Source organism: Ambystoma mexicanum, chromosome 8, assembly GCF_040938575.1.
Source record: "Ambystoma mexicanum isolate Mex_15411 chromosome 8, UKY_AmexF1_1, whole genome shotgun sequence".
Classification (NCBI taxonomy): Eukaryota; Metazoa; Chordata; class Amphibia; order Caudata; family Ambystomatidae; genus Ambystoma; species Ambystoma mexicanum.
In genome coordinates this window covers 1,484,481,481-1,484,502,753 of record NC_090929.1, presented here as the reverse complement: position 1 = coordinate 1,484,502,753, position 21,273 = coordinate 1,484,481,481, and the positions used below count along the sequence as shown (strand labels likewise).

The following is a 21,273-nucleotide window of genomic DNA, read 5'->3' as shown; positions in this document are numbered from 1 at the left end:
GTGGAAACCCGGCGAACTTCCTCTCAAGGCACCCTCGAGCGGCAACCTCACAAGAAGTCCAAGTGGCTGAAGAGCCTGAGGAGCACATATGCCAGGAAGTGCGAGCCATGAGGCCAAAGGCTGTCAGCATCGAGGACATTGAGTCTGAGACCCACAAAGACCCATGCTGCGACCTAGTGAAGGACGCCATCATCTCAGGCAACTGGAAGACCTTCATGACAAACACCCACAACAGAACAGTGGAACCGAAGGTTTTTCTCTCCGGGATGTTCACGGTAAGACAAGACCTGTCGATCACAGAGAGCGGATTGCTGCTCAGGGGAAATCGGATTGTCATCCCACCGAGCATACAAGATAGAATAGTGTCACTGGCCCACGAAGGACATCAAGGGATGGCAAGGACAAAAGCTCGGATCAGGCACCGGGCGTGGTTCCCACAGATTGACGAGAAAGTTGAAAATCTGATAAGTACATGCCTACCCTGCCAGATAACCGGGGCCCCGCCTGAACCCGAACCCATTCAGTCAGCGGAACGTGGTCGTGGCCGGTGGGATGCCATCAGCATCGACTTCTGCACAATATGGGAAGGCCGCCTCTACCTCCTGGTGGCCATTGACGACCACTCCCGATATCCCTAGGTCGAAATAGTGGAATCCACAGCAGCGGAGGTGGTCATCCCTGCCATGGAGAAAATGTTTGCAACACATGGTTTGCCCACCACCATCAAGAGCGACAATGTTCCCCTTTCACAGGGGAGGAATTCAAACAGTATTTGCACGAACTGAACATCAAGTACCATCATATTATGCCGAGGTGGCCCCAGGCGAACGGCGATGTAGGATGTTTCATGAGGACCCTGAACAAAGTACTAAGAGTGTCAAAGGCGAACGCCAGCCTGTGGAAGATTGACCTATACCGGTTTCTGCGGAACTACCGGGTCACCCTTCACAGCACGACAGGTGTCCCGCCAGCTGACCTCATGTTCGGCACAGTAATAAAATCCTCGATTCCACATCACCCCAGCAGGACCCCGGACAAAGTCAATGAGGAGCGCACAGAGAGAAGGAGAACTAGCGCCAACGCACACATGAGTGTCAAGAGGAGGGCGAGACCGTCCGACCACCAGGTGGGCGACCAAGTGGTCATGCTGCGAAATCCGACAAAGTCAAAACTGGACACCAGATACGACGAGCTCCCATGGACTGTCAGTGGCAGGTAAGGGACCATGGTGACGGTAACAAGAGGACGCCGCTGGGTGACAAGAAATGCGTCGTGGTTCAAGGCGGTGCCACGCAATCTGTGGACCGATGGAGAAGGCCACCAGGAAGATGAAGCATCTCAGTCCAAAGAAGAAGATCCTGCGCCCCTCCAGGACGAGGCAGCAGTGGGTGACAGGACGTGGGTGCAGTGGAGCGAGCCGGACATGGGTGAGCCGGACAGAGAAGGTGAGCCACCCAATGGGACAGTGGGGGTCAGCCCCAGAGGAGGGCGCTATAGTTTGAGAACTGCCACAAGACCGCCCGCCAGGCTCAAAGGCTATGTATGGTAGTCAGCCCCCTGTGGACTGTGACCAAAGAGGGTCCTTGTATGTGAAGTTTAAGATTGGTTTGATTTGAAGTCTATAGCATATTTGTGTTTAGCCTTAACCTTGTTTGAAATAAAGGAGGAATGTTGCATCCGCCCTGCGTCCCGCTACGCAGTGACGCAGGGCGCCCTAATAAAAGCCCCACCCCCGAGCACGGGAGGCAGTTCCGGGCCATCCTACGCACTGTGTGCTGCGTGGTTTCTTCGCTCCTGTTGGAGCTCCGACATAGCGACCGCGCGGCCTACCATCCTCACTGATCCAGTCTCCCCGCGCGCACATCCGCGGAGGCTGGATCTAACAGAGGTCAAAAGATGCTCAAAGGCATTAAACATTTCACTAGAGGACATACTTATTGTAATGACTTCGTTCATGCTCACATTTGCAACTTCTCTAGGGTCATTAACAACCTTTATCATATCTACTGCTTCACCCACTTTAGTCACACCTGTGTGCTCACCATTGGTCGTATCCTTACCCAAAGTATTACCACACTTTAAGCCACCATTACTCAGCTCTCACTTTATCTCTATGGGGGTCAAATTGTTACAGAGCGGGACATCATACAGTTCTTGGGGGTGAACATCCATGCCTCTCAGTGTGGATGACCCTTCCGTTAGATTACCCAAATATTCTACATCCAAATCATTCATATCATCACTTGCCATATCCAAGTTAATCGAGGGTATCAGAGGGGGTATCAGAGGAGTGATGCTAGGTGCATTGACGTAATTATGAAGGGTAGCCGTAACACATGCTTGCCCCTCTAATATGTTAGATAGGGACACGCCTAGGGCCAGATTTTCAAACTGATGTTCGAAACCAGTGTTTGTATTGGGGTCGTTTCAGGTGTGTCTTACAACAGCCACTTTCTCCACACAATACATATTCACTTCAGCCTTGGGTTTCATCATCACCGCTTCAATCAATTTAGTCCCAACACAACCCAGTGCCTCATTAAGATCACTAAAAATGTCCTTGAAAGCTAGTTCCTCGTCAAGTTTCTTTAACGGCAATACTTTGGGGAAATAGGACGTTAGTTGTTTACTAGAGGGTATCGGTTTAGAGATGGGTTTGGGAATACAGATCCAACAGCCTATGCGCAGCAGTTTTGAGGACTTCCCTCGACCAAGGTGTCGGAACCCGGGACTACCTTCAGCGCTGCCACCTGGTTCCTACAACCCATCGCTTTCTGTGAATCTTTTGTGCTCATAAACACGTATGGAACCACCAACAGAGTACTGCGACTCAGGACTCATAGTCAAGCGGCCACAACACAGTCACTGAGACTGCTAGACACCGAGACTAAAGTGAGCAACACCCACTTGTTAGAGAACACAGCGTACCATCTGCTGACTGCTGTGTAGTGAAACAGTGCGAAAGAAAGCAGCCGCCACCACAGCCCGCTACGATATGCTATGCTCAGGAGATAGAATAATGAGCACACGGTGCACGAATTATGCTTCGACCATACAAGCACATAACTTATACAAGGACAGGAACACAGGTACACAGCACATCCAGGTCACTATACAACACAACCAAACACAGTACATACACTCATCCACTCACCACGCACCACACAGTACATACACTCATCCACTCACCACGCAACACGAACAGCGAACATCACTTCCATGCACTTGCCAGTGCACGCGCGTAGGTGCGCGCACGTGCCTGAATATGTAGTGCATCCTGGATAAGGGGGAGGAGCCTTTAGAATCACTGCCTAAAACATTGTAAAGAGGTATATTAACCTTGTGAAGAGGTAAGCAGATATATAATAAATGTTCAGTCAACGTTCCGATCCGTACTGTTATGTCCGCCTTGTGTCCCGCTACGCGGTGACGCAAAGCGTCTAATAAAAGCCCCGCCCCCGCTCCACGAAGGCAGTTCCGGGGCAGTGAGACCAGTCGAGCGTGTCCGTGCATTGTTTGCTCCAGCCGGAGCTGCGCTAGCGAGGGCTGCCCGCGCGGGCCCTCTGATCCCTGTCTTCCGCCGACACATCGGCGGAGGCAGGACTTAACACGTACCACAGGTCTTCTTCTCTTCAGTCACAGAGCTGAATCACAGACCTGAATGCTGACTACAAAAAGGTCCAGAGGGACAGGCGAAGCGAACAGCGCTTCCAGGCACTATCCAGTGCACGTGTGCAGGTGCGCGCGCACACCTGGATATGTAGTGCTTCCTGGATAAGGAGGAAGGAGCCTTCAGAATCACTACCACGGGTCCCCTTCTCTTCAATCACGGAGCTGAATCACAGAGCTGAAAGCTGAATGCAAAAAGGTCCAGTGGGACAGACGAAGCGAACAGCACTTCCAGGCACTCAATCACAATAAGAATTTTGCCAACTCGTCTGCTCTTCGGAACAGGATCTTGGCTGGTTCCCAAGCATCACTGATTTTAGCTACCGTTATATTTTTAAGGGATGTTTTCTTTTACTACAATTAATTATTTATTGAAACTTTTTTAACGAACTTTGTTCTATTTTGGATTACCGTGTTTTTTTAAAATGTTAAATGTGATGCTTTTGAAATGTTTCTCTGTTTGTAAATAGTGAAAGGTTTGACTAACAAGTCATAACTCTAAATGAAATAAATAAATGAACTGAATCAGTGGCTCGTGTAAAATCACTGACCGCAGATGACAGTGAAAGCTGATTTATAACTCAGTGAATTTGTTAAATATTAACCGTTTATGGGGCACAATGAGGCATCCCTCGGTACATGTAATATGTACTCATTGCTGCTCTCTGCAGCACAGCTCACATTGTCTAGGATAGGCAGACACTGGCCAGGATGCACACTGGCTCTTTACACTCCCCTTCTCACTAAGCCTAGTTTCCTTCATATTTTGCTGATTAGATTTGAATATCATTTGGGAGATGTTGATTTGAGCTTTCTCGAGAAAGCAAGTCATGTTAGTTGAAAGGCTACTGTGCTATATTGGGGGGTCTGCGGGAGGACATTACTTTACTCTTTTAGATTGAAAAGCTATATTTGACCTCTTTGGTAGATCCTTCAAAAAAAAGGGTAATGACAGAACCACTGTGGGAAGGTCTGGTTCCCAGAGCAGCACTCAAGCCTCACTTAGACGGCAGGACGCTTCTGCAAACATTAAAGAAATCTTTGTTTATTTAAAGGGGATTGATAGGGTGCTTGAGCTTAGGCCAGTTTCCCCTCTCCCTCTAAATATATAATTCTTTCAGCTAGTGCTAGTCCAGTCCCACTGCAATCCCCTTCAAAGGCTCTGTTTGCACAAATGGCCTCCAATCTCTGTCAGGGAGGCTTAACATGGGTCTCAAGGACTAAGCAGTCCCAATGGATCCTACATGCTGTGAGAAGCCACACTGCATTAGCAGATAGGGGGCATTGGAGGTCTGCCAAGCGTAGCCCCATGTCATACCTGTCAGGTTTTGTGCAGTGTCCTCGTTTTCCTTTCAGAAGCTTCTCTTCTTCTGTGAGCCATTACTTGTAGGAAACTCCCCTTTTGCCCTTTGGAGTGGCCTTGTACGCCTTCCCTTTCCTGCATTTGACACCCTTGGCTGCAGAACTCCACTCAGCCTCTGATAACAGGCAGTGAGCAGCCTGCCACACATCCCTGGTACAGACTTGCTTAAGTCTCTCTGGTTTTGCTATGGGGCTTAGATCTGCTGCTCACAGCATGACTGTGAGCAGCCTGCCAAAGATCCCTGGTCCAAGCTTACTTAAGTCTCTCTGTTTTTGCTATGGGGGTTAGATCTTCAGCAGGACCGTGAGCAGCCTGCCACAGATCCCTGACCCAAGCTTACTTAAGTCTCTCTGTTTTTGCTTTGGGGGTTAGATCTTCAGCAGGACCGTGAGCAGCCTGCCACAGATCCCTGACCCAAGCTTACTTAAGTCTCTTTGTTTTTGCTAAGGGGGTTAGGTCTTCAGCAGGACTGTGAGCAGCCTGCCACAGATCCCTGGTACAGGCTTACTTAAGTCTCTCTGTTTTTGCTATGGGGGTTAGATCTTCAGCAGGACCGTGAGCAGCCTGCCACAGATCCCTGGTACAGGCTTACTTAAGTCTCTCTGTTTTTGCTATGGGGCTTAGATCTTCAGTATGACTGTGAGTAGCCTTCCACAGATCCCTGGTACAGGCTTACTTAAGTCTCTCTGTTTTCGATATGGGGGTTATCTGTACCTATCTCCATCCTCATCACTAGCTCTCCACAAAGGACATAACTCAAACCCTTGCTCTAATCCTGACCTTAGTCTTACCCTAATTGCAACTCTAACACGTACCCTAATGCTTACTTTGCTCAAACACTATGTTTATCTTAACACCTATCCTACACCAATCTCTTCAGCAGGACCGTGAGCAGCCTGCCACACATCCCTGGTACAGACTCTGGTTTTGCTATGGGGGTTAGATCTTCAGCAGGACCGTAAGCAGTCTGCCACAGATCCCTGGTACAGGCTTACTTAAGTCTCTCTGTCTTTGCTATGGGAGTTAGATCTTCAGTAGGACCATAAATGCCACAGCTCTGACAGAAAAAATCAATGGTACTCCCCTCTCACTACTCATGACATATGCAAAGATATTATGCAAAGGTATGCAAGCCGCATACATTATTTATTGTAGGCTATTTATTTTAAGCATCTCTCTTCATTTCTAGATAGACAGTAAAACTGCATGTTATCTTTGGTAAGTGAAAACTACATACAATGTCACGGGTGTTATTAAGCGAATGAGTGAGTGAAGATGTGTATTACAATTTAAGTATAGAGAACGGGAGTTATTAACTGTGCAAGTGAATGCATTAATAACTAACCAAATGAGGGGGTTAATGAGTTAATAAACGAGTCAGTGTATTGGTGAGTTGATGCATAAATAAGTGGATCTTTTTGTGAATTCACGAGTTAATGGATAAATATGCTGATTAACTTGTCCTGGATTGGCTGAGTGAGGGAGTCAGTAAATGAAAGAGGAAATTCACTAAGGCGTGAACGTGCAACTGATTGAGGAAGCGTATATAGCACCATGTTGAATCGTGCAGCCTTTCGTCAAATAATCCAAGTGAGGAACCAGGCAGCAAAGGCCAGGTTTATTTTCATACAGATGTGCAGAAACAGGATACCAGCACAGAAACCTCTGGGCTTTTATAGGGTTATACACAATGAGCCTCATTCAGAAAATTAACATAATATATTTAATCAGTTACATTAACAATGAACTTCCTAACTCTACATCCTCCGACCTTGGAGGGTATGGTTTTAAAACATCATTCAGGACCTTCACAATTCTGCTCAGCTGACCTACGTGATACAGACCCCTCCCCTTGCTCTGATTCTTCCACTATGGGTGTACCTGCACCCTGGACTGATCCTGACATACCACATGCACTGCCTTATGGGGTTTCGCATATGTACCAATGAATCAGCTTTCTTTATCCACCACCTCCATAATCATGGCTGCAGTTCACCACATCCTCACGAAATATGGCTTTGGCTCTGCTCGGCCCATGGCTCATGTATGCGCAGACCCTACACAGAAATAACATACTGCCAGTTTCGACAACAAATTGAAAATGTAACAACTTCAGGCCCTTGAGCAGAAATAACAGCATGAGCTACTTGAAGATATAGCCCTTGGGCATGTGTCCAGAAGGGCCGTGTTTGCTTAGTGTTTTGGTGAAGGGTCTGTGATTGTTATATCATAATGACGTACTGGTGCCAGCATGAACCAGAAGCAGATTGAAAGTTACTGAAATACAATCTTCACAATGGAAAGGTACCATTTTCCTTCCAGTTTTCTCTTCAGCGTGAGGTGGTCCTCCTTGGGTAACCCTGGCTTTCTGATGAATGTCTGGCATTGATGCTCTCAGGACAGAAACATGTTTGGTTCATGCCATAATATGATTAGGCATCTAATTTTTTCCATTAGTAGTAGAACTAGTACTTCTAATATTTACATTGGTGTCAGGTAGAGTTACCGTAACAAATATAAAATTCTACTCAAGACATCTATTTTTCTCTATAGTAGTTTGAACACTTCTATTCTGATTAATTAGGTGCACAATACAGGTTGTCATTTGTTGCTATTATGCGATGCATAATTTTTTGAACATATTTTTCTATTGTTTAACATTTATGTCTGTTGCTAATTGTTTTCATATGTATAAATACATTTGCTTTTTAATATTAAGTGTCGTGGGGCACTTGTTCTGGACACTCTGGGCCTCATCAGAAGTTGGGAGGTATCCCAGTGGTAAATCCACCAGAATACCACCCAATGCAATTACTGTTACAGCAACTTGATCTGGCAGTATTAGTGCTGGATCCCAAGTTGCAGTGGCAGGTGTAAGTCCCCATTTCTTTTTTGTCCATTGTACTCAATGGGTCATTTTCGGTGCAAGTACCGCAGCAGTAATTACGTTGCAGTAATTACGCCAAAAATGGTCAGAAAGTCAGGACATTCACCTCCTCCAGCTCGGCGCTGGAGGCGAAGCCTCTGGGTTTTCCCCAAACTCGGGATTGAGGGGTACAGTAATTTGGCGGGAATAGCGTTACCGTCGCATTTTAACTGCACCGCCAAACCCCTGATGAGGCCCTCTGTCTTTTGTTCTATGCGTTTCTGGCATCTTGCCATTAAAGCTTTTGCCAAAGTCAATATTTTTTGTTCAGAGCAATGATCTTGATTTCTGGGTGGGCTCTATACATGCATTTGCGGGTATTTACCATTTGCCAGCAGTTGTGATTTTGTGCCCAGGTGCTGACATCATTTGCAAGGAACGCCAAATGATGGCATCACCTGGAGCTTAGAGCATTTGAGGAGCATTGCAGAGACTCCTTGGCCATCAGCTGTAACCTTGCCTGTGAGCACTGGACTGCTAACCTGCTTTGGAGAAGGCTCTAAATTGTCATCTCAGAGAGGGTTGGTGGGTTGTTGAGAGGAATTGAGACAGTTAGCACAGGCTGCACCGTCCCATCATCCCAGCACTGTGAGCCTTTCATCTATGCATTACCCTTCACAGTCAGCGTGCCTCTCCTGTATGTGCCCCCTTTTTACATGTGGTATAATTGCCTAAGAAATTATTGTTATATTGTGTTGCAATCCCTGTGGGACACTGTTGTTGCCTCTCATATTACGTTTGCATATTGTGCTGCACAACCTCGTATGTTTTAATGGCTATGTTTTTTGGGGCAAGTCATAGATTTTCTTGCTTTTTTCCAAGGTTCGGGGAACCAATTGAGTTTGATGCCACCTCTGGAGTTTATGCAGTGCACATGTGTTTTGCAATGTTTAGCATAAACGTTTATGCTTTGATCTCCACTGTATGTCCGTATCTTTGACAGATGTACGTACAGCAGCATATACGTGTGTCCTCTTACAATTGTAAGCAGCAAATAGAAGTGTAGTTGTGGCCAAAATGTAGCCACTCTATTGCCTGTATGCGGTGTGTGGCAGATATGCTCTTGTTGCAAAAATTGTCGTTTCATGGTTTTGGGAAGATGATTGTGTGTTCTATGTGTATCTACTTCACCTGGAGAAGCGATGGTATCGCCCTCTGGGATCAGGTACCCAAGCTTTTCCTTTTGTCTTGAACAGTGTCTGAATGGAGATTTCGGGGTTTCTTCCTACTATAAATGGGTATTATTAGCTTTTCCCCTCTAAAGGAGATCCCGCTGCAGTGATGTCTGTGCACCCGTTTTTTACTGTACAATACACTGGGCCAATGCTTTACAGTTGTTCTGCTACAGTGCAGTCCTTAACAGAATATAACCTTTGATTCAGCCAACCCACTGTGTATTTTTAAAATCCATTTATTTTCTGTATTCATGCTTTCAGGCCTTACATTCTCTATGAGCATTTCATTCTATGGAAATGCACCAGGTACTGGTGTGGCTTCATAGTGGGTTTTACCCATTCCGTCCGCACCTGGGGTCCAGCACGTGATCATGAGGCTGGGACTCTTTGTGGGGGACGGGAGGGGTTCCATACTCCCAGTTTCGCCTACATTTATGTTTTATGGCCACCGCATTCACTTTGGATGCATCAGCTTTCCCAATTCCGATGGCCTGCTGGTCAGTCCATGGGGTTCTACCTGCCGTGTGGCAAGTTGTGGTGGCACATGGAAGACAGACGGGCCCATTTTGCAACCACTTGCCGTCTGGTTTCAGTGCGTCTTTGGAGTGTTGAAGGCGCCCCCTCTCGTGTGTGCCCGTCTTCTATGGGGCATTGCTAACTAGCCCTTTTCCTGATCAGCGGTGTGATTTGGTCGCTAAGTGCTGATACTGTATGCATGCAGATGGTCAAGGACTTCATCGTCGCCTTACCTGTGCAGCTCTGTCGTGTTTGTTTCACTCTGTTCCCCATTCACCTTTCCTCTCATGTGATTCTACTTTGCCTTCTTCCACAGATTGGTGTCTGAAATGCCCTGGCAGCAGCACAGTTAGCTACTTTCTGGATGGACTTTAGTGTTGTTCGATCATTCAAGTGTGACCTGAGCAGAATAAAGAAAATGTTAACATAACAGAGCTTACTCTACATTCTCTTAGGGAGGTGTGAGAAGCAAGGAATGAGACTCGGACACGGAGAGCTCATAGTTTTGGCTATAAACGTTTATTCAAAATAAAAGGGGGTTAGAACATGCCTTGCTGCCCCTATTCTAGGAGGTGTTTCCATACCTCAAACAAAACGAAGGGTCTTTCCGTTGTCAAGATGTCCAAAGCAAAAATGTCCTGTGTCCAAAATAGTATTCTGGCCCTCACATTCTAAAAGTAACTCTAAGGTGAAATGGTAATGTCTCTGGCTTTGAAAGTGCACAAATATTCAAGTGCAAAAGGAAAGGCATAACTCCAACACAAAAGTTCCCAATGGATAAAGTTCACAGTTCCAGGGAATTGCTCCCTTCCCCAGGTTTTCTCTTCAAGAAACTTTAAACTCCTAAGGGTATGTGTTTTCCTTGGAATTCTCTAATCAACAAAAGAAAATTGCATATAAAATAATTTGGTTGTTAGTTCCAATTTCATAGGATACCCGGTGTACACCCATGCCAGGTTTCTTCTGCACTTCGATGTAACCTTTTCTCACAGTCTTGGCTTTGTGTTTTCTACTACCATGACTTCCTCATGTGATTCGCTTTACACACTTGCCAACTTGACTTTGCGTGGTATACTCTCCTGCCAAGGCTTTCTCATGTGTTCAATTAATGCACATGCAAACATGCCTTTGCCTGGAATGATCTCCTGCCAGGACTTTCTCATGTGCTTCACTTAACAAACTTGTAAACTTGACTTTCTCATTACCTGCCAGGGTGTTCCCATGTGTTTCACTTGACACATTTGAAAACTTGACTGTGCCTGGTATACCCTCCTGCCACGACTTTCTCATGTAATTCACTTTATACACTTGCAAACTTGACTTTGCCTGGTATACTTTCCAGCCAGGGCTTTTCTCATGTGTTTCACTTGACACGCTTGCAGACTTGCATATATCTTGCATTCATTCAGTTATTTTCCCTTTTTAAATATTGTGTCTCCTATTCTCTTTTATGTGCTTCCATTATCTTTATTTGTCCTTGGTAAGGTTGCCAAAGTGTCCCTGTATCCCAGCTTCCCTCCTGAGGACTCATCAGCTTTCTGTGGTGTCTTTGGCAAACTTGCAGCAGCACCCTGGTGTCCAGGCTTCCCTCCTGAGGACTCACCGGCTTTCTGTGGCATTCTTCAGTTCTCCCGCAGTGAACGTGAAGTGGCTCTTTGGCATGACAACCCCACTTCCTGGGCTCATTGCCTTAGCTTGTCGGCTCACACGTCCGCAGCTCTTGCCTGCCTGCTGTGTGCTTCTCTATGTTCGGGCGGTGTGGATACTTCTCTCCGGTTCCCACAAACGCCAGGAAGTCTTCCCCTCTCTTCCTCTCATGGCTTTTAGGCAGTGGACCGGCTCCTGCAGTCTTCTTTCTCTGGCCTTCCCCTTGAGCTGGTTGGCTCCACGGTCTCCCTTGCAGCACAGTAGTCCCTCGGTTAGCACCGAGAGGACAGCAATTCACCAAGCAGCATCTCCCAACAACCAGCTGGTTTGGGTTTTAAAATGTCCCGGCACCTATTATGCACTCGCAACCACTAGAGCGCATCTTATGCTTCTCGCCTTTACTGATCCTCATTACTACATTCAGCTTTCTCGTCACAGTACTTTCACATGCATGGAAATGGAAGTCAGTTCTTGGTAACCTATGTATAGAACATTGGGAGGTATTCTTAGTAGCTTCCATGAGTTATTGAAGGGAGCCAGAGCAATATGCCCTTAAGGCATCGGTAATGGAAGATGTATCCTTAAAAGGAAAAGGGGGATACCATGTCTCATCAGTTGATGTCTTATAACCCCTCTGAGGGTTACCTCCCCCATGCGGTCCTCCCTCATATAACTGCCCCCAGGGTCAGGATCAGGAAACAACTGCCGTCCCCATGCCACATGGGGAGAGGCTACCATTGGGAAAGGATTGATGACATTATCAGACTGTTTAAAATGTCATACAGTTTCTTACAACAAGTTGGATGCAGCTGTGGAACCGAATTTCAATTCACCGCTAGTATGTGAATTGCCAGGTACCATTTTCGCATTTAAAGCAATATAATGTTGTCTAGGAATACAAAGCAATATATATTACTGGCTATCAGGTAATTTTCCTGCAGCTGTGCTACTGGACATTGGTCTATCAAGTAAAGGGGGTTTGGCTAGTTCCTGCCAGCTCGTACATTCATGTGGTGCCCACAGGTTTGCTATCTGTATTTCATGACTTATTTGCTCTCTGCCTCCATTACACTTCCGCGTCCTTTGAGTATTGATCATTTAGCATCATTAATGTGAGGCACATTAGCTAAGGTAAAGCTTTCAGCCTCTGCTAGTTGAATTGAGTTTGCACTGTGATAACCCTATGTCAATACATAAGCTGCTTTGGGAATTGGGAACGTTTTAAGACTGCCTCAATCTGATCACAAGAACGTCTCACGTTTAAGGCGGCCAGGCTTTTAACATGTTTTGGAATGTGTCAGTCTGATTGTACATGTTCATCCTTCCCTTTGTGCTCCACCTTCATTCACCTTTTTCACAGTCTTTCACTGGCTGGACCATACACATCCTTCTAGCCTGGCAGTCCCAGAATTACTATTTAAAGTGTTCTCATTGGAAAATGTTAACATGTAATCCCAGGCAAAAAGCCCACCACACTTCAAGGACCCACGGAGCACATCTCAAGCCATCAGACAGCCAAACACTACTTGAATTAACTATCTAGTGTTTTTGAAAACTCCACACTTAAGAAAGTCCATTCAATTGAAATATTAGACTATACCTGGGCCTGCATGAATGGATCTACATGCACCCAAGCTATCACAAAATATGACTTCCCCACCCACATCCTCCTTTCACACTGTCTGTAACATCAGCATGCTCCTTCCCCATCTTCCCATCTTACCTTTGCTCCTTTTTCTCTTGAATACTGCGGTCTGAGCAGCGGCTGTCAGGTTAAGTATTTGCCCAGTAGTGGTACACTGGGTGGGGAGCTGTTTCTCCAGAGGAAGAAGAATCTAGTAGATTGCTTAGTTTATTTATTTTTTGTTACATGGTTCAGTAGTGAGGGGCCTCTGGGAACTTGGGTTGGTTAGTATGATGTGGATCTGGGGAAAATATTCAAAATCATATATTTCCATAACTAGAGTTGCACAAGAACAGGGCTTTAACTAAACCAAAATGGAGGAAAGACAACGAGAAGCTGATTGGCCAGGGAAGCAGTCAACATTCTAAACTGGCAAACTAAGAAAGGGGTCAAATAGACATGAACCAGCTGCACTTGTCTGTGAATTACAGATAAGAGTAACCAGAATAAGAGGTGAGAGTTTGCTGCAAGGGGTTGTGTAAATATGGACCATATGCCCATCAAGTCCTTCAATCCAAACAATTTCAACAAGTACACAAATCCACTGCGCAAGGACAAGGAAGTCAAAAGCACAATTTAATCATGTGGCATATTTGAATGTATTCAGCTGAATTCCTATACAGCCTGGACAAAGCCTGTGAGGTTGAAACACGTGTCGACTGGTTTATTTGATTAGCTTGTGCTTTTGACTTCCTTGTCCTTGCCCAGCGGATTTGTGTACTTGTTGAAACATTCTAAACTGCCTTTCACTGTAGATGTCCATTCAGAAGGTCCTGGATTTTTAGCTCCTGACCGGGGCCTAATACAATCTTCCTGAGAGATAGCTTGAAAAGTCGTTTTGACCTACACGAGAAGGTTATTAAGGTAGGGTGCACCGCTGCCAAAGGCAATTGTCATTTGAAAGGTATTAATGTTGATATAGGATCCTCTATTTGTGTATGTAAGTTGCCTAGCATAGCAAACTAAATTAATAGATTGTCACCTGTTAATTAATTTGAAGATATCCTGACGAGAACCCCAATCGGAGTCTCCTCGTATTCAACGGCACAGCAAGCAGCTCATTCGCTCACTCGCGTGCACCTCCACAAGACTCTATCTTCCAGACAGTAGTGTCTCCACACGTTGCATAGTACGTGCATCTTGAAATCAGGGAGAGAACTGTTCCGTCTCTACCTCTGCCTATTCCTGCTGACAGCCGAACGCTACCGCGCCTAAGTAAAGAGTTTAAGGAAGCGCAGTAAAATCGGAATGAGCTAATGGACTTGAAGGAACCTTATTAGGAACAAACTAATCTATTTTCTTGCCCCTGCAAATCAGCAACTACCAAAGACAAATAAGGATCTGTTGTTTATTATTGTAGCCACTTTCCCTTTCCCCTGGGGCTGTTTTGGATACAGCTGTGATTTAGACCAGCTGTAACCGAGATGCCCAAGTTGGTCTGTCAGGTTCAGCAGCTCCTGCGGATGTTGGACGGATGGGACCATACAGAGGCACAATATGCCAACTTTCAGGCAAGCCTAGGCACAATCAGACCGCTACAGTGGCAATTCGGTGCAGTAAAAAAGCTTCATAACATAACATACCATAAAATAACACAAGACAACATAACATACAGCACGCAGTCACTCTGACACTTGTTTTTAGGTTTTGACCAGTAAATAACTTGTGTGGGATGGTCTACTCAGTGAAGGGGGTCAAGGTCACTCTAGAAACCGTAGGGGGTTACATATTCCCTGTTTTTATAAATCTGAGGAGTACTGTATATAGTAGTATAAAGGGATATGTGATGAGTCCTTGAATGCCATCACTTCTCCGCAAAGGCAAGCCCCTTCCCACGTGGCCAGGGAGGTGAGGCTGCTACCTGATAGCCAGCAAGTAGTACTCAGTGGGCCGATCTCATGGGGAGAAACCCCTCCATGGGACTAGGGGCTACTATTCAGGGAGAATGCTGAATTCCTCCCATCAATCCCCCTCACCTAACCCTATTTTAACTTGACATGTGTCATGTACATAGTAGTACCAGTACTGAGACGAAGAAGAGTCAAGTCCAACTTAGAGAGAGCTCTCAGGGAAATGAGGTTCAGAGGTATGAAGAGAAATTGTCAAAACACTATGGAGCACTGTAGTGTTTAATGAGTTCTGATTGGTCAAAGTCAATACAAAACAGAAGAGGGAAAACCAAGCAGAGAAGTCAGACCCTCCCAGTAGGATCCGTGAACCTGGAAGAAGTCGCTGCCGTTGACGTGAGAACAGGAGAAGAGGCATCCCTACTTGATCTACAGTACCCTGGCTGACCTGACAGAGCTGGAAGAGCAGAGGTCCGATGGAGCGGAGCTGTCGGACCACAAAGTCGTGGAGAGACTCACAGCCGCCCAGCACCAAAGGCTGTGGAGCTGCTGTGGTTGTCGTGCAAGCAGAAAGAGAGCAATAGAAGGCAAGTAGAGCAACAGAAGTGCTTGCAGCCAGCAAACAAGCCCCAACAGAGATGCAAAAGGTACATGGGCTTTTGGGGGAAGAAAGGAGTACAAGAGAAGCCTGGAAACCAGGGTCGGGGACCCATACATAACTTTAGAGACTTCCTTAAGTAATCTGAGACATTATAGTAACTGGCAGGGCAGTGAACCAGGTCTGTCACCAACAAGATATAAAGAGGAAAGAAGGGTCTGGGTTCCGCAACATAAGAAAGAGGTCACCACAACCACTCTTCCTCGTCATAGTACCTGGCAAGGAATTAAACCAGGTCTTCCAACAGGGATCTGGGTCCCGCACCCACATACAAAGAGTATCACAATCACTCTTTCTCATCGCAGTACCAGGAAAAGAAGTAAACCAGGTCTGCCAACACAGATCTGGGAGCCGCACCTAAAATAAGAAGCCCAAGCAGGACCTGGGGAAGGGAGTCATTCCCCCAGCCTTAGTGAACTGTGACTAAGAGCCTGAGTAGGCCCTGAGGAAGGGAGACATTTCCCAGCCTTCGCGAACAGTGACAAAGAGCCTGAGTGGGGCCTGGGGAAGGGAGTCATTCCCCCAGCCTTCATGAAATGTGGCAAAGACCCTGAGAAGAGTCATTCCCCCTTCTACAATGAAACTGCAAACCAAGAGAGACCATGAGAAGGAAGCCATACCTCCTGGTGTTGTGTACCGTGAAGCCAAGAAAGATCAGGGGAAGGAAGCCATACCCCCTGGTGTTGTGTACTGTGAAGCCAAGAAAGATCAAGGGAAGGAAGCCATACACCCTGCTGTTGTGTACCATATAGCCCAGTAGAAGAAGGCCAGTGGAAGGGAGTAATTCCACTGGCACTGTGAAAGTATTGCGAACATGATACCTGGAGACATTCTTCTGGAACACAATAGTGAAGAAAACTATGGATAATAAGGAATGATGTTTGAGTTGGAACTTTGCTTTTTTGAGTTGGAACTGAGAACTTTACAACATCACAAGCTGGAACTTTGTCCAGTCCTATGGGACACCATGGAATGGGGATTTACTGGCATTTCCACCACAAAGAATATCCCGTTAATACCGGGATATCAGGCGGCGGAATCTGTAGGGGCACTTTGCCAGTATCCCACCAGAATTACCAGTGGGATACCGGCAAAGTTACTGTGAGCCCCATAGTCTCTCCCTCAAAGTCCTTCTTGTAGTTTTAACCATAGCAATGTTCACCGACACCCCAAGATGGGTCTCTCAGAGGGTGGATCGAGCAGCATCATGCAGGCTCGCTGCCCCCACCGAGACCCAGTAGTATTCCACCATGAATACAACTACTACTGCAGAATATACCTTTCAAGCCATTTCAGACTCTTCAAGAATCACTTATGAGATAAAGTAGGAAACTGCAACAAAGTATTTTGCATCTGTCCGTGGACCCGTGGTGGAGTCCAGGGATGAAGATGATAACATTCCCCAAACTTACCAGCAGAAGAGAGAAGAAAGGCAACATGACTGCGAACTGCAGGGTTTGGCAGATTCTGTGGGAAACCTGAACATTGATTGAAGGCTGGGAAGCCAGAGTTCTGTGATGGACCTGAACGAAGCATGAATCAAGAGGTCTGAAAGTGACTTACCTGACAAAGTCACATACCAGATGTTGGGAAAAGACCCAACACTGCGGTGAAAAGTGCCGGAGGAATGCTCAGTACAAAGTAGCAGACTGGAGGTCGGGGGAGGTCTATAGGTCCATAATGAAAGCAGGAAGACCAGAGAAGGGTCAAGGCTGTGACTTATGCATGGAGGAGTCTTCCCATGAGAGGTTTATTTTGTGCTAGAGAATAGGGCTGTACATTTAAGAAAATAATTTTGAGAACTCTTTTATTGGCCAATCGCTGGAACACTTGTGTTTTAGCATTTAGCTGGGAGGTTAAGGACTTTCTAAGAATAGGTTTTTAATTGCCATTGGCCAACTTATTAGGACGTTGCTTTGTAGAATAAGACGTCCCTGAATGTAGGACTCTTTTAGAATATGTTACAAACATTCTGATTTCAGGAAATCTCGACTGGAGGTGTAGGATAAACCGAAAATGCCCCACTTTGAGGTGTCCCATCCCTAACACTGTTTAATCATGAACCTCCCTGTTATTTGCAGATCCTCCTCTAGTTTCATTTGACATTTGGACCAATTGCTTTATTGACGTAACAAAGAATAAACACATTTTGTTGAAACACATCTACAATTGGCACTTGTATTATTGCTAGACCTTGCTACAAAGTGGCATTTGGTGAGCAGTTAGAAGAATGGCCTAGATTTTCTCTGTCCAAGATATTTATTCAATCACCAGAATGCTATTTACTCAGCAGCTATCCTGCAGTAATGTGTTTCATTAAAAACACATTGTTGTCAGGTTTTCTCAGTGACCAACTTTAAACTTGGTGCTGTGATATACTTTTGGCAGAGTCAAAAAAAGAAACTTAAAACTCAGTTACCACAAGCTTATATTATTTCCACTGAAATAAATCCCTGTGTTTAACCCTCAATTTCACAATTGTATGTTTTCCAATATTTTCTCATTAAGAAGGAGTTAAACTGTGGTGTGGAAAAGCAAAGAACCCATCTTATCAGTTGTGCTCCCTCTGAAATACATGTGTATAAGGGGTCTTTTTTCAGACCTAACACAATACAGCCATCTTTGGATAAAGCCACACAAAGTGCAAATAACAGAGACATTTGTTTTCCCCATGGCCAGCTGGGAGCGTTTGTTCAATCAACCATGGTACAAGCTGAAAGGAAGAAAGTCTCAAAGTTCTTCTATCTCTAACATACATTTATAACCAAAAATATAAGACACACCAGTTCTGTTCTAACATGAATCTTACAACCTAATTGGTCAGGTTTTTATCAGTAAAATACATTGCCCTTTCTGATTGGGAACAAATTCTTCCTGAGATGCATCATTATTTACTCTCCCACTGACCTCATACTCTGCTGACCAGCATAAAACTTGTTTTTCCCATTTTCAATGAATCACAGAACTTTGTTGAACTCAAAGGAACTCTACCCTTCTTCACCTTCCCCCAGAGACTCAGTGTTACCCGTGCTCTGGCTCTCTCCAGGCTAGACTATTGCAATAGGCTCTGCCTTAATCTTCCTTCGCCCACCCTGCGACCCCTCCAGCTAACCCAGAATATGGCAGCAAGACTTATCCTTGGCCTCAAGCCCAGGGACCGCATCTCGCCTGCCCTACAAGCCTTCACTGGCTTCCGGTCTCAGCACGGATTAAATTCTAATCACTCTGTATCATCCACAAAGCTATCTGGGGCCAAGGACCACTCTATCTTCAACGCTTCCTGACCAAATACTCTGCTACTAGACACCTGCATTCCTCTGGCACCAATACCCTGCGTATGAAGCGGTTTGCTAAACAAAGAGCTGGTGGTTGATCACTTTCCTCGGCGGGCTCCCTCCTATGGAATAGCCTCCCTCTTCCTCTGCGCCTTGAGCGGGACCTCCTTAATTTCCGAAAAAGCCTCAAGACTTTTCGCTTTACCTCTTCTTTCTCCTCCTCTCTTCCCTGCTAATCATACAGTAGTGTGACTGGTGTGCAGGGCCCTTACATCCTCGGGGCCCTGGCCCCCCACATCTCTCATCCCAGCCAATGTCTATCTACTGCACTCACTTAGGTTCACCCTCCCCTCAGGTGGTTGCACTTACGTTCTTCTCTTCTTAGCACTTCACCCTGGGCACTTCTCAATGAGCACCACAGCACCTATCCCATACCCTCCCTCGACACTGCACTTGCACGTCCTGAACACTCACAAGGCAAAGTAGGTTTGTCTCCCCTCCCTGGTATTCTCATTATTTGTTTACTATTATTTCAATTATTTATCTTTGTTGTAATTCATTGTCTACCTTCCTCTGTCCCCACCATGTTGCCCTGTGGGTGCTTTGAAACAGTTTTGCTAATTGTATAGGCGCCTAACAAATGACCAATAAATACATTGTTTTGCAACTTAGAGACTGAATGGAAGCGGTTCTGAGAAGTCGTGGGCTGGCCAACCTGCCAAGGACATAAGTCTTGCTGTCGCATCCCCATTGGCTAATTTATCTACCTTATCTATTTCTTACTTTACTGCCAAAGCCTTTTATAATAAAAGCTCTTGTGACACACTGCGAAGATTGTGTTTTCTGCTATTTAATGCTGCCAGATTTGTGCACCTGGCTCTGCTTGAGAAAACCCTCCCCTTTTCTACTTTCTCAATCATGCCTAAACAACAATTTCTGTGGCTTCAGCAATGCTAACTTCTCTGAGGTTTAAGGCCTGTATTTGTTTGTAATGCATGCTATGGCTTAAGGCCTGTATTTATTTGTAATGCATGCTATGGCGTCCATTTCAAATAAGATGGGTACCTTTTGCAATCACATTTCTATATTAATGAAATATATCCATATGTTATTCATGTTGTATCCAAATATATGCATTTCCTTATATATGTGTTTTCCTACGTCAATGAGTGTAGTGTGAATTTCTTGATATCTCTTGAACGTGTACATATGTACTCCTTTCACCTATTCTTGCCTCTTTGAATTTTCATTGTATCCATTCCCTAATGCACCAGCCTGGGGTAAGGTGGTATGGCTGCATCTTATGGATAATGCTTCTTACTTTTTCAATGTTGGACAGGAGGGCGGGGAACGGGCACTGAGTGACATGTTCGCCTGCCAATCACCAGATGGGGAGGGGTAGTCACTTTGGTCTACTCCTCTTCACATGGAAATGTTTGAGTTGGTGTCAGCACACAAGATAAGAATAATGATGCCAGATGCTAATTGATTTCAAGATCTACAGAATAGCAATATTAAGAAAGAGGCATACATCACAAGCTACATTTAAATGCATGGCATGTAAATTTTGGGAAATCCAGGAACTCCTTTGTAGGGAAAAAAGGGAATATAACTAACGAAGTACCAGTACGATTTTTATCTGCACTACTGGATATAGTTTCCTATATTCTTTGTGACTTAAGAAGAGTGATATATCACACTAGAGACTGGAACAGCTTAACCGGGAACACCCAATTTTGTCTCCAGCTGTTGATGAAATGTCAACCCGACCCACAGGATATTTCCAGCAGGGAGCATAGTGTAGATCAGCAATAATGGTATTTGCTTGGAATTTCAAAACTAGAAAAATCAGATTTTAAGACTCAACTCACCTAACACAAACTGGTATCTGAGCCAGTTATTGAAAGGAAAAAACACCTGGACTCATTGTTTGCAATGTTGATGTAAATACTGAGCTTGAGTAACTATTTAAATAATTGGTTGGTTGCCATACATATTCAACGCCTAATCATTCCACTCACTGAGTGACTTAGATTTGGCATTTAAATAGTTTTATGGCACATGTCTGCTGTATGTGACTACATATTTGGGTAGGAAATATTTGTTCTTTATTTGGGTTTTCACTGTAGTCCATCAAATATAAACAGGATAGCAGCACATTACAAATTAAAGAAAATAGAAACATTGACTGACAACCTATGTTCCCCTGCTGTGAACTTTCAGGGAATTAACACACTAAAAAGGACTTGCACCAAGTGGAGCAGATATCGCTCAGTGGTCTTCCTTGTTGTCTTGTAACAATACAGAGATTATCCCCAAACTCAAACATAAAAAACAGTTGGATGACCGACTGCTGAGGCAATGCCAATTTTATTGGTATGCAGTCTTCAGAAAGCGTTTCCTGGTCCACCCAGGAAACTTAGCCTAGAGAAGACTGCATGCCAGAAGCAGGAAGTTGCAGGGGAGCATCCAAGTGTGTGTGTGTGTAAAGGGGATGGTGGGGCAGGCCTGTA

At 45.3% G+C, this 21,273-nt stretch overlaps 1 long non-coding RNA gene across 1 annotated transcript in view; it reads right to left on the bottom strand.

The window, feature by feature from the left end:
- LOC138473800 (uncharacterized) overlaps positions 1–21,273 on the bottom strand; it is a 154,670-nt gene that overhangs the window by 27,370 nt on the left and 106,027 nt on the right. The window lies entirely within an intron of this gene.